The sequence below is a fragment of the Mustela lutreola genome, chromosome 7, assembly GCF_030435805.1.
Source record: "Mustela lutreola isolate mMusLut2 chromosome 7, mMusLut2.pri, whole genome shotgun sequence".
Taxonomy (NCBI): domain Eukaryota; kingdom Metazoa; phylum Chordata; class Mammalia; order Carnivora; family Mustelidae; genus Mustela; species Mustela lutreola.
In genome coordinates this window covers 146,190,415-146,204,997 of record NC_081296.1, presented here as the reverse complement: position 1 = coordinate 146,204,997, position 14,583 = coordinate 146,190,415, and positions in this window count along the sequence as shown.

The window sequence follows — 14,583 nt, the reverse complement described above, 5'->3', positions numbered from 1 at the left end:
TTATTCAAGAGTTAAATGAAAAAGAAAATGGATTCAGGAGGAAGGGAAAAGGGGTGAACAGAAGGAAACAGACTTTTCACCATCCCTATACAGGCAGGAGAGTATCACTTGCTTTTACTACTCTTTCTTCCCTGGCACCTAGAGAAGGCTAACAGATTTAGTAAATTTACATACAGGACATCTTGTTCAACTGGAAAATTAGATAAACAATGATTTATTTTTAGTAAAAGTAGGTCCCATGCAATAGTTGGGACATACTTACACTAAAAAATAATTTGTTGAGTATCTGAAATTCATGAGCATCTCGTTAACCTGACGTCTGTATTGTAACTGGCCATCCCATGCTAGCACAAAGCTTGGTGTGATGATCACTACGGGAGGCAAGAGGGAGGGAAGGAAGGGGAGGAGGAAGGAGGAACAGCAGCATCACGAGCATCATCACACCTTTATTAAGAGTCAGATCCTGGGCTAGGGGCTTAGCATCTGTGATCAATTTAATTCTCAAAACAACCCTCTGAGATAATCAGTACTATACCTGATCTATATTCCCAACTATTTAATCCTAGGGAGAAGTTTTCCTAGGATAGCGAATTGTTATCTGACTCATTTATGCGGGGGTCCTGCACTTTTGAGAAGAGAAATACCAGCTCTTGGAAAGGATCGTTAGGCTGATAATTTGGCAAAGATCTTTGCATGACCATGATGGTGGGCACATGAGATTTCCCACCTATGAGACTCTTTCGGTTCATGCTGCCCTTTCCTACTCCCAGAAAAATAGGAACACCACTTTCTCTGTGTTGCCTTCTCCCAGGACCTCCCAGGAGGTCCTCAGCACAAGACCCCTGGGCCTCCACGTGGAGAAGGGAACAATTGGTCGGATCCCAGATCTGAGGTCAGCCACCTGCAAGCTTTGGCTTTGAAATTTGTCTAGAAGGAGGCCTGAGGTTCCCTGAACACTCTCCATGGCTTTATCCAGATAGCAGTTCCCACAGTCACATCAGAATAAACAAGTAGCCTGGCCCCATCCTTGACAGAGCTTGCTTGCTCTGGCATGGGCCAGAGGAGGCCAAGAGAATCATGAGAAAAACCCTCACAGGGAGGGTTCTAAAGTCCGGCAGAGTTGGTTTTCAGGGAGCTGTAGTTTACTAGATGGGTAACTGTGGACAAATTATTTTAATTCCCTGAGACTCAGGCTTTGCATCTACAAAATGGGGAGGCTATCCCTGGAGTTTATTTAAGAATTTACTGAAATGATAACTTTAAAATATCATACACTAAAGAAATCCCTAGCAGGTGTCAACAGACCAACACCCCATGTGGGTTTAAAGATGGAATGTTTATTCATGCATCTTCGGAAGGAAAAAAAGGCAGAGGCAGGAAGAAAGGGGGAGGTGAGGAAAGAGAAGGAAAAAAGGGAAGGAAAAGATGCACGAGAGCCTCCTACTGTAAAGAACATAAGCAAATGAAACGAAACAGAAAAGCCAGCCTATTTTAAGTCTCTAAAATGCTTACCTTTGTGACGTCGGCACTCTTCTTCGTCTTCTGATGCAGATAACTGGGCTCTTCCTAATTATTTCCTTGCAGGAGCACGGCAGAAATGATGTCTAGCCATGGAGGCAGCCTCCCCCTCGCCTCTGCTCCACGAGCAGACCTCGCCTCTGCTTCTCTTGGGCCCCAGTGGGAAGGAAATTGCAGCTCTCAACTTCCCAAGGTCACAGTAATTGAAATTCTCTGTCTGTATCCCAATTTTCCAGCTGAGGACTCTTACAGTTGTCAAGACATAAAGACCCAAAATGGGCACTTTTCAAGATGACCATGAGTGCATAATTAGTCGATTAAAATTGTCAAAATGTTACTTTTGGTTAGTTAAAAGATGTATCAAAATCATTCCTTTGTTTAAGGGTAAAGTCTGTGTGTGTGTGTGTGTGTGTGTGTGTGTGTGTGTGTGTGTACTCTAACACGGGGTAACGCGAAGCCTTCATCAGGGACGGGTGGCTGACATGACAATTTTGCCCCAGATAAACATCTTGATTACTGACCACTCTGGTGGGGCAGTGATGCAGGGTGTACGCTAATGTTAGAAGCCAGCCAGTGCTGCTGGCTGTACTCTGAAGTTCTCTGGCCTGCTCCCAAGCCCTCTGAAGCTCCTGTCTCCTCTAGGAAGAAACACATTCTGGTCTGAGCAGTGCACAAACCTCCATCTTCTATCCTAAATTCAGGCAGGTGGCTATCAGTCCCTCTACTGATTAGCTGAGGGCACTGGGTATGTGATTTATCCTGGACTTGCTCATCCATGAGATGGGGACCATACTGACTGCTGCATGGTAGGATCCAGCAAATGAGATGGTGACACCAGAGTGAGGGAGTATGATGCATGCTTGCAGGACACAAAATCTTTGCTTCCATCATGGCATGGTCCCTTCATGGACTCCTGTTTTATACTTGTCTGACAATGATGTTGTGAAAGCAAGAGCTATGTCCGGGACCTCAGGGCACTTGGCAGCAAAGCTTGAGGAATTCAGAACTGTTACCATCTTCACTGCACACCATGGTGAAGGGAATAGAGATGCAGGGAAAAGAAGGTGAAGACGGTGGGAGTGGAGCCATCTCAGTGATGTTAGAGCAGGTGGGCAAAGACAGCGGATCGGACCCCATGAGCCCCGTGCCTCAGGGCCGTTCCCAGTGGAACCGAGCCACAACCTCAGGGAGAAACAGGAAGGACCTGGAGTCCCCTGGGTTTATTCTGAGGAAGCCAAGTTTGGGGTTTGATCTCTAGGGAGGAGGGGACTTCAAATAGCTCCAACAGCAACATCGCGTAGTGTGGCCTGAATGTCGGAATAGAGTGTGTCTTCACCGCCAAACGCCCACATCCTCATCTTCAGGACCTTGGAATATGTCACCTTCTACGGCAAAGGGGACAGCGGCATGGTCCAGCATCTGGAGATGGTAGATTATCCCAGCAGGCCCAAGGTCATTCTAAGTGTCCTTATAAGAGAAACACAAGAAGGCCAAAGGCAGTAGAAGGTGGTGTGACAACAGGAGTGCTGAGTGATGTGGCCACTAGAGAACGCCAGGTCTTCTGCAAGCTGGAAGAGACGAGGCATGGACTTATTCCTGGGCCCTCCAGAAAGACTCTGCCCTAATGACACCTTAATGTCAGCCCCGAAAAACCCATTGAGGCAAGACCCTGAGTGTGTGGTAGAGTGTTCCAGCAGCCAAAGGAAACGACCATGCTAAGGTTTAGAGAATTAAAGAGGGCAACTCTCTCACTACATATTTCCAGAACGCACACTTGATGACGTGTTTTCTTGAGCGCCCAGGACCGCCGCCCTCACCCAATCTCGTTTGTGCAATTGGAACCCTGGTCTTCACGGTCTTCATGGGTGGAAGGGGCCTGGGGCAGGACCGGCTAATCTTAGCCAGCCATCCGGTGACTATGAACGGGCTGGTCAGAGCCTTGTCAGCCTCCATGTGTCCTCATATCAGCTCAGAGACTCACAGAAGGATGCCTCCTCTCTGCTCAGGGTGCGAGTGGAAGAAGGTGCAATCATACAAGGGCTGTAAAACTAGTCCTGCTTGTTAACAATCCCAGACAAGCCACTATGGACATTCCTTGGATCCCCAAATCTCCCCCCAGCCCACTGGCATTCCCGTTCTTTGAAGAAGGAGGAGAATGAATCTCAATGTCCTCTGATAATTATCCACCCCATCTCTTTGCAGATGCCACGGTACTGGATCCGGATGTAGGATCCTGGGTTAGGATCCCTGCACAACTCCTGGACAAGCCATGCTGGATGTTTGAGCCTCGGCTGAGTGACCTTTAAAGCAGAGGAGGACAGAGAGAGTGTGACATGGGTCAGTCCACATCACCCACAAACATGCTATCTGGCTCACGTAAATGTCCTATAAATATTAGCTTTTACCTGCAAGTTATTTATCTAGAATTGATGTATACTCCATCCTGTTTATTTTTTAAAGATTTTTAAAATCTTATTTATTTATTTAAGAGAGAGAGAGAGAGAGCACAAGCGAAGAGGAGAGGTTGAGGGAGAGGAAGAAGCAGACACCCTGCTGAGCAACGAACTCCATGCAAGGCTCGATCATGACCTGAGCTGAAGGCAGAGGCTTAACCAGCTGAGCCACCCAGGCACCTCTTGTTCTTAAAAATTGGGTTAAGAAGATTCTTAAGAAATCGTTACCCATAGTAACTTGTTTATGAGACCCTGTAAGAATTCACATTAGTGATTCTTTCTCAGCAAAATCCTCAGTTTTAATAATCAAACCCTATGCTCAAGTGTTTCCAGTTTCAAGAAATCACCTTTTCCCTGTCGTGTCCCCCTTCCCCAGTTCAACCTCTGTTCAACGCCCAGACTCTTCTACACTGCATTACAATTTAGGTCCATCCCTCCCGTGTGCTGCAGACTCCTCCTGGAAAACAAATAAATCTTGTTCCTCTTTGTATGTTCATCTGGCTTCCTTTCCTCTCACAAATGCATCATTCAGGGTCCAGCAAAGAAATGAAAACCCATAGTAGGTATTTCCAACAGAACAACTTAATGTGAAGGACCAGAAAATAATAAGCTTCAATAGACAAATGACGCTTCCCAGAAATAATAACCAGATGATACCCACAACAACCAATGATGATGGGGACTCTTAGGATGAAAGGGAAGTGGTGACGGACATGGAGGAGGCACGAGCTATCATGAGCGCTGCGTGTTCTATGCAACCGATGAATCACTGACCTCTACCTCGGAAACTAATAATACACTATATGTTGATTAATTGAATTTAAATGAAATAAAACGTAAAAAATGAATGAAAAATAAGCCTTAATAAGCACTTCCCTAGCTTCTGTTCTGGGCTGAGTCTTCTGTGTTGTTCTCACTGTCGGACCCCCTTTCTGTGACCTTTGCACTGGTCTCTTGTCCCCTTGAAAAAGTGAGTATGAAAAGTAAAAATTTTTAAAAAAAGAGAGAGAAGGGAGTATATTTTTCTTTCAATAATGGAAAACTGGAGGTTTGGGGGAAACAGTATGGTATGACAAAGGGTCCGTTTGGGCATCCATTGTACCTGGGTTCTGGTTCCATATTCCCTCCTTACTGGCTGTGTGACCTAATCAAGGAATGAGACTTCTCTGAGCTTTGGTCTCATCCATCAGTGGGATATTTGATTGCCTCCATGACACAGTTTTTTGGGTTTTTTTTGTTTTTTTTTTTGTTTTGTTTTGTTTTGTTCTGTTTTTGTGAGGACTAAATGTGCTCACCTCTCAAGCTCAATGAATGAAAACATTTTACTTATTATTTTGGCTCAAAAGACTGGACAACCAGGCCCACAAAAGAATTTTATTTTTTTTTTAAAGATTTTATTTATTTATTTGACAGAGAGAGAGAGATCACAAGCAGACGGAGCAGCAGGCAGAGAGGGAGGGGGAAGCAGGCTCCCCGCTGAGCAGAGAGCCCGATGCGGGGCGCGATCCCAGAACCCTGAGATCATGACCTGAGCCGAAGGCAGAGGCTTAACCCACTGAGCCACCCAGGCACCCCCACAAAAGAATTTTAAATGACATTCAAGTTCAATTCGTAACAACCAGCCTGGCTGGAAACTTCTGGCAGATGATAGAAAAATAAACCCTCAGCCTCTGTTGATGTTGCATGTCGCCCTGTGGACAGTCAAGGAGTGAAGGGCGTCAGAATGAAGCACGAGCATCTCCATTCAGAGAACAATTTCCAGTGGTGTGTGTTTCCCCCTGAAAGGAGAAGAAAAAAAGGAACATAATACCAAAGTGCGTTTGACAGGCTGACTGAGTGACACCCGCCTTCCCAGCCCCACGGAACTAAGGACTCTGAAGCAGAAACATTGCCTCTGATGCGGAAGCCACAGGATTACGACTGGAGTGGCTGCCTTCTGAGAGGACCCCAGACATCGAATTGTCACGTTTGACACATTGCATCCCGACAAGGAGCGAGGTAGGCACTGCCTTTGGTTCCCAAGATTGCTGAAGATGAAGTATTATCAAGGGCGATCGATAATTCTTGTTGACTAGAAGAGAACGGGAGACAACCCCGATATTTTTATGGTTTATACATTAACCTTAAATCTATCACAAATGTGTCACTTCATGCTGCCATGTCTACAGGGGAAGAAACAAAAAGCAGAGAAATGGAAGTAAAAATCAAGTGCAAAAAAATCATGCTTAGCACTGGGTCAGCTCCTGTAGATAGGTCACCTTAGGTAGACCTTGTGATAACCCTGCAAGATCCGTACTAGTATCCCCATTTTCTAGAAGACAGAGAAGAATCAAAAGAGATGAAGAATGGTCCCCAACGTTGCCCCATCCATCTCTTTTGGAACCTGGATTCAAGCGGAGAGCTGCAGGGCAGGTACATTTTGTTCTGGTCTTGTCCTATATAGAATGCAACACATAATCCCATAAAAGTCCCCAGATTATTGGTCCCATTGCCAGTTTCAGAAGGCTTCCAACACATGCTGATCACTGAAAAAATAAGCCATCAAGAGAAATGCAGAAAGCCAATGGTATGACCGCTGCCAGTATAACCAACAAGCAAAGGTTTGCTAGCAGAGGCAAGTTTCATTTTTTTCCCTTTCCTAAGTTATAGAAACCCTTGCATATGGTTGTCTTTATTTTAATGTGCATGAATAAAAGATATCCTTGTGAACTGATGTAGTCCACAGGCTTTGAGATCAAACAGTTTTCTACTCCAGGTGAAATGTGGGAATGACAGATAATGTTGTCAATATGCTATATTTTTGTTAGGTTGAACAAACATGACCGTAGCAATCATTTTCATCATATATATGTGTGTGCATTTGTGTGTGTGTGTGTAGGGGTGGGGGAGTATTTAAAGAATAAGATTTAAGGGGGGGGAATCAATAAATGCAGAATTTTCCATAAAACCTTCAGTGAGAAATATCCCTCCCTCTTGCTCATGTATATTAAAGTGAACAGAATTTGCTGACTTGCATAATGCAATCCCGAGTGATTACTGGAGGGGTCTGAGGTGATTAAATAACCACAGCATTTGGAGGTATGTGGAAATAAATATCCTCATTCTGGAGCCCATGTAGAGCCCATAAGATGTAATGGAGGCATTCTTTGGGTATTGGAGGCTACACCTCACTCCTTCTTTTCCAGAAAAGCAGCACAGATTTGTGGCTTGGGAACAAAGGGTTACACTCTCTGTGTGGATAACATATGAAATGCAAAATGTTTTTATATCTAATGAGGCAACATGAGTGGAGAGGGAGGGATGGAAACTCTGATGTCAGATGATGTACTTGAACTCTCAGCCCTGGGTAAATAATCCCTCTTGGAAGCTTAAATATACTCATCTATGCAATGGGAGAATTGCCACCAGAATGGCTGCTCTTTAATTTATAGCTATCATTGGGTGGCTCCATCAGTTAAGTGCCGACTCTTGATTTCAGCACAGGTCACAATCTCAGGGTCATGAGATAAAGCCCCACATCGGGCTCTGCCCTGAGCATGGAGCCTGCCTCAGATTCTCTCTCTCCCTCTGCCACCTCCTCACCCTAAATAATAATAATTAATTATAGCGACCATTAATACATTAGTGTGGAGATGACAGCAACTTGCCTTTTCCTGAGTGCCTATACTAGGATATCTACTGAATTCACTAATGATTTCCATCCTTGCTACAACCCCATGTTAGCAATTTTGTTGAGATTGAAAGGAAGATTCAGAAAGGGTAACCACTGGATTAAAGGGATTTAAGGTCCAATCCATTGTAAGATGCGTCATTACTTTATGTAGCAGGAAGAGAGACATGTATCCTGGTAATTCTAATTCTAAGATGCCATCCATTTTAAGAACCATTCCATTTCAGATGTTAAAATATTTCGTAAAATACCATCTTAGGATCAGTAAGCTATGGCAAATTGTCTAAATCACGTAACAAGTCACTGGCAGGGCAGAGTCTAAGCACAAGATTATACCCACACAATGCTGGTTGCTGGTTCCAGTAGCTAGTACATGCCTACACACTGAGGGATAGACAATGCTTTCTAGATATACTTTGTATCACATGGTATATGATATCTCAAATTATGTATCTCACATGTGTGTGCATGTGCTTTTGCTCTGCAGGTCAGTTTCTATTTTCAGATTTTTCTAAAATAACCATGGAAGAGGAAATCACATATTTATATATGTTTCTGACCAAAACAAGTTCTGGAAATTTCTGGGAATTCTTTAGGGAATGAAGAGTAGAGATAAAGCAAGTAATTTTGTGTTGATGATGATGTTCCCCAAAAGATGATTTTTTTCAGCACTAAAATTGTAAAGTGCACCCATCAGCATCCCCGAGGTGAAAGCCAGCAGTACCTATATGAGGGAACCCTATTACCTGGCTGGTCAGTAGTTAATTAGTATCTCTGCTTTATAAAATATTACACAGGGATAGCACTGGCAGAACAAAAATACCAATTAGTATTTGCCCAACTTCCCTGAGGTATATAAAATATCAGGATTAGGATGCCTGGGTGGCTCAGTCGGATAAGCCACTGCCTTTGGCTCAGGTCATGATCCCAGGGTCCTGGGATTGAGGGCCCATCGGGGGTCCTTGCTCAGCAGGGAGCTTGCTTCTCTCTCTGCCTCTGCCTGCCTCTCTGCCTGCCTGTGAAATCTCTCTCTCTCTCTCCCCCTCTCTGATAAATAAATAAATAAATAAATAAATAAATAAATAAAATCTTTCAAAAAATAGAAATAAAAATAAAATATTGGGATTGATTTGTTCCATTCGAATGAGATTAAGGCCAACTTCGCAAAGCGGTAAAGTTGTTGTACAGCTTGACCAGTTAGAAATACTATAACAATTACGCTGATGAGATAATTCATATTGTAAATTTATAACACTTTTTACATGTTGACTGTTGCCCTGCCTTAAATATCCACAGAGCCCACGTATCACAGCAGGACCCTCCACAGATGCTTATGTTAATTCCCTACTACTAAATCTGAATCCACTTTAGGCATCATAGTCCAGACTCATTACCTGTATGCTATTGAGAGCTTCCACACTAGTCCGCTTTGGCCTCTAGAAACTTCTGTGAAGTTCACAGTACTTGGCCCCTTGTTTTATGGATGGAGAAAGGTAGCCTTAGAGGAGTCAGCAACTTCTTCCAAAGCCACGTGGAGAGAAGTAGCCCAGAAACCCTGGAGAAGCCTTTAATTATTTTTAGTCAAATTTCAGAAAATCAGGAAAATGGACACTTTATGTTTTTTTTTTCAAAATTACTAAAACACACCAATAACTATACTAAAAGGACCTCCCATGCACACAGGTGGTAAGGGGGAACCCTCTACAGTTTGAAAAATGTATTCAGTAGGCCTGGTTTCATGTGTCTTTCCTACCACTCTGGAAGGGAGGAGAGAGGTAGATGGAGGATTCCTCTTCCCCAGATGTCAGGTTACAAACATGGAAACTGAGGCCCAGAAGGGGCAACCGACTTATCTAAAGGCATGAGGGCAAGAAATGGAAACTCTTTACATTCAGGCATCTTTGCTGCCTACCCCCGCACCCCCCCCCCCCACATACACATACACCTTCCCTTTCAGCTGGGAGAGCATTTACCAGAGACCTTGACCATCTGGTTTTCCAAGGGATGAGAATAAGGTTTCAGAAGACTTGACCAACTGCATTTCACTTCAGTGCAACCAGAGCTAAGAGGGAGACTCGGGGAATGGCAGAGAAGATGTTAACTCAAGGGGAGCTTGTGCTCTGAGAGGTCTGAGAGGTCTAGGTAAGGGGGAGGACGGGGGGGGGGAGCTAACATGTCAAGAACGCCACTCTGCATCGGAACCCTTGACAGATCCTGAATTGCTCAGTTCCCACTTTACCTCTGAGATGGCTCTGGCCCTGGAGCTTACACGTCTGAACCAAACTCATGGCCAAGAAAAGCTGAGCTACTTCTTCCACTTCTTTCTTTCTTTCTTTTTTTTAATTTTATTTTTATAAAGATTTTTTTTTTAATTCATTTATTTGGCAGACAGATCACAAGGAGGCAGAGAGGCAGGCAGAGAGAGAGAGAGAGGAAGCCTGCTCCCTGTTGAACAGAGAGCCAGAGGTGGGTCTCGATCCCAGGACCCTGAGATTATGACCTGAGCCAAGAGCAGAGGCTTAACTCACTGAGCCACCCAGGTGCCCAAGTTCTTCCACCTCTTGGGGGTTGATGCCACTTGCCTCTGATGGGGCTGATCCCTTCTTCAGCTGTCAGAAAGAAGCCACTTTCTGGTCACACCACTGGCTTCTGGAAGAGGGGTGAGACAAACTGTATGGGCCTTGGTGTCTGTACTCCAGTGGAGCCTCGCCAGGAAGGACTGGCCACCCCCTGTGCCCGAGGCACTCTTCACCTAGATCCAGGCCCTAGCTTCCCTGAGGACACCTCTCGAAATGTTTCAGCTTCTCTGAATGCTTGGCCACATTCCGGAGAGGGAGGCATTTAGGAAAAAGGAGACTTCTGGATGCACTTAGCAAAGATACTTGGCAAGACCAGGCTTGGCCGGTAAGGTGGGTTTCAGTCTCTGGCTTTCTATTATCAGAGTTTTTATTTGTCTGTGAAATGGTTCTTTCTCCTTTTTTGTTTATTATAAAATATGTATCCAACAAATAAAATATGGAACATGATTAACATGTAGAGAGAGGAACCAGGCCCTGCCCCAGTCACACTCAGGACCCAGCAAGAACAGCAACAGAGACACATGTCCCCCTTCCCCCGCTCCAGGAGACACCTTTGGATTCTCAGCTCTAGCGGCCCTGAAAGTCCATTCTAATGAGCACAAGTGGACATTTTCCAGAAAAAAAAAGAGGAGGCAGCAGGCCCAATCTGGCAAATTAATCAGAATCTTGTCATGCCCCTCGGTCTCTCTGCTTTTCTCTCCCTCGCTTGATCTTTCTTGAAACTCCCTAAAGTGCAGACCTGGTTTCAGGAGTCCAGGACTCTGTAAGGCACAATTTCCAAGAATCCCCCACACACTGGGCAGAGTTTCAACATCCGTCCCTCTCTCTTTCATGGTGACCCAACGCTGGCTCTGATGTTGCTCAGGCAGCAGTGGGACGTGGCTATACTAAGGAGCACTGAGCCCAGAACATAAACATTACACTTTGGTCATTTTGGTTCCACTATGAAAGCATTCATGTCCTGCTGTCTCCTTCCTGGTGAGTCAAAAAGTTCTTTTGTTCCGTGGCATGGCCCCATTTGGCTTTGGGCTCTTCATCCCAGACGCGTGTGCCTTGCTATAATCAAGGAGAAATAAAAATAAAACGGGCCTGCAAACATGGTTACTCATCTTCTTTTTTATTCCTATTCTAAGACTTGTGAGCAATAAAATATGGAACATAAGCAGGAAGAAGAGAGAACATATCCAGGTCTCGGGACCCAGTTCCTTTAGTCTGTGGGTGCATTTGCCTACCCTTTCCCTCATGCATTGGGTTGTTTGTTTACTATTCATGAATGAGCTTATCTGTGTAAGCTGTGAGGTTTCACTGAAAAATAAATATATAATATAATATAACACAATATACTGTAGCATGATAAAATATACCATAATATAATATAGTTAGCATAATATAATGTAATAAAGTATAATATAATATCGTATAGCATAATATAATATAATATAATATAGTATAGCATAATATAATATAATATAATAGTATAGCATAATACAATATAGTATAATATAGTGTAGTACAATATAATGCAATATAACATCATATAATACACTATAGTATGATAAAATATAATGCAGTATAGAATCATATGATGTAATATAGTATAGTACAATACAATATAGTATAATATAATACAGTATAACACAATATAGTATAATACAATATAATACAGTATGATATATAATGTAATATAGTATAGTATCATATAACACATAATGCGGTATAGTTTAATATAATATAGTACAGTATAATACAGTGTAATGTAGTTCAATATAGTATGGTACAGTATAATATAACACAGTATAGTGTAGTTCGGCAGAATAGAATAGAACAGAATATACAGAGACTGCTTGAGGTAGAAACTGGTGAAAGTAAAGTAAGATAAAATGAAGGAAACTCCCGGACGACTACCATTTCTGCCCCACAGAGCTAAGCAGTGCACATGAGTGTTCCTAAACTCATCCTACCTATTTGCGTAGTGACTATAAATGAATTTGAATAGTGAACTGGCTTACTGAGAGCATGGGTTTGGAAGGCAGACCTGCATATAAATCTCAGTTCAACAGTCCATGTGACTGGGAGCAATGAGCTCCCCAGTCTGAGCTGCTTTTTCTTCACCCATGAAACGGGAATAAGACCACGTCCTTCCTAGATTTAGGTGAGAACAAAGTGAGATTAGCTTATGGAGAACACACTCAAGCAGAGCTGTTATTATCCCTAGGTCTATAATGTTAAAGATAATGCAGCTGTGATTATATTCTATAAATATATTGTATGCATACTTTTCCACTTAATGTTATAACAAGAGCATTTCTTAATGTCACTAAGAAATCTTTGCAATAAGTGTTCTTAAAAATAATTGTGAGTTCTGCAGAGTCTTCCATGAACTCCTTTCCTACAATATATTCGGCTGCCCCTGAGTGCAATTAGCGGTTTCTGATCTTTCCCTACCTGAAATGAAGGTGTGAGAGACCTGTTCATGCGTCTTCTTCTCTTTGATATTTACAGTTTCTAGAGATGGATTCATGGGCTAGAGATAGTATGAGGAATAAATAAAGTTGGTGATTTATATGGCCAGTGCCCTCTCCCTGCCCCGATATATTACATATTCTTATTCCCATAGTGATGGGTGAAATACTTCCTTTCTCTGCAGAGCCCCTCCATCCACAGCTGTGGTTTTAATTTGCTTTGATTCCAGAAACTGGTCCCTCTGGGGTTTCTGGGGTGACTGATTTTACCCAGTAGTGGCCAATCTCTTTGTTTAACTTAACTGGTCACATTCATCAAAGTAGTTGCTCGGGCTTCATAGCACTGACGGTCTGAAACGACACGCCTCCTTCATCCACAACAATCACTGGTTCACAAGGCAAGTTCATGCAAAAGTTGGCATTGCCTAAAAACACCGTCTGCCAAGAAAGGCACCTTTGAAGGGCTGTCCGTGAGCCTGGGAATTCTCACATGGTCGCTCGAACAGAGGCAAAACGTGGCAGAGCTCACTCTGTGTACACCACACCAATTTCTCTCCTGGTCATGCAGGAAGACTAGGATTCCCAGCCTCCTTGCAACCAGATCCCGGCCACGTTCCTGAACCCTCGCCAGTGGGGACATGAGCAGATGGGATGCTCTTTCCGCAGTCTGGGGAGGTGATGAGATTCATTCCCCCTCCCTCTCTCCCTTCCTCCCTCCCATCACCATCTCTCCCCCACCACATACACACACACACACACACACACATAGAACTGAAGAACTGGATCTGAGATCTTGGGATAGGTCCATCACAGCTGCTAGAGTGGCTTAACCCCACGGCTCACAGAGCGAAGAACTGATGTACATCTGAAGCTGTCCATGAAGAAATCACATCACATGGAGAGATCGTGTCTCCCAGTCTGGGAATCCTTGGAGAGAAGCAGCAAAAAAGACACAAAAGAAGGCAGTGTAGACTCTGGAAGCATCTTGTGAAAATATTCGTGTTGAAGTGAGGGTGTCTGGCTGGCCACCAGCCTGTCCACCCGCCCCTCCTGCCCCAGGAGAGGACATGAATACACAATCAGTGGAGAAACGTGCTACTCACCGCCACCCCGCATCTGCAAAGTGGCCTCGGTGAAGGGAGACCATAGACGTACTGAAAGTATTCCAAAATCCACGTGGATCCCAACCTGCCACTTTGCAAGTGAGGCAAGAGACTCTCCCTACATCACAGGTTTAGTGACACCGGGGTGCGAGACCTCTCCTGTCTCCAAAAGCACAGCTCAAAAAAAAAAAAAAAAAAAGTCCAAGAAACTGCCCATCATCATCCAATTTGACAAGAGTCATATTTACTAGGACTTTGTCACGGGGTTCGATAATGACCAGCCCAGATGCATCGTGTGTACTGAGTCCCTTCTCAGTCATCTGCCCATTGACAAAAGCAAGGCACGTGCAGAGTCCTACACCTTCCGCCCAGGAGATGGCAGGGCATGGCCTCTCTACCCTGCATATGTGGGACATGTGCCCAGTTGTTTTTCTGGACTTAGCTGCTGTGCTTGGCCCGAGCATCACGGGGCAACAGTGGAGAAGAGCTGTGGCAAACTGTGGCCAACATGTAAAATCTGGGCGGACCCCTTGTGCACCAGCTCAGGTGGACGGGTGCTTTGCCTGACCTTTCCTTCACAGGAAGATGGAGCTGGCCAGAGAGAGGCCCACAGTGGCTGAAGACAAAACCCTTATGTTCAAGGGGTTGAGACTTTAGCTGGAGACAATATCTAAACAAGAGGAAAAATGAATCCCCAATGATGCTAGAAGGAATGCAGGAGGAATCTCATGGGTTAGACTTGCTCTCTAAGGGGTCTCTCTGCTGGAATATGAAGGAGGCGCGTTCAGATGTGCTCAG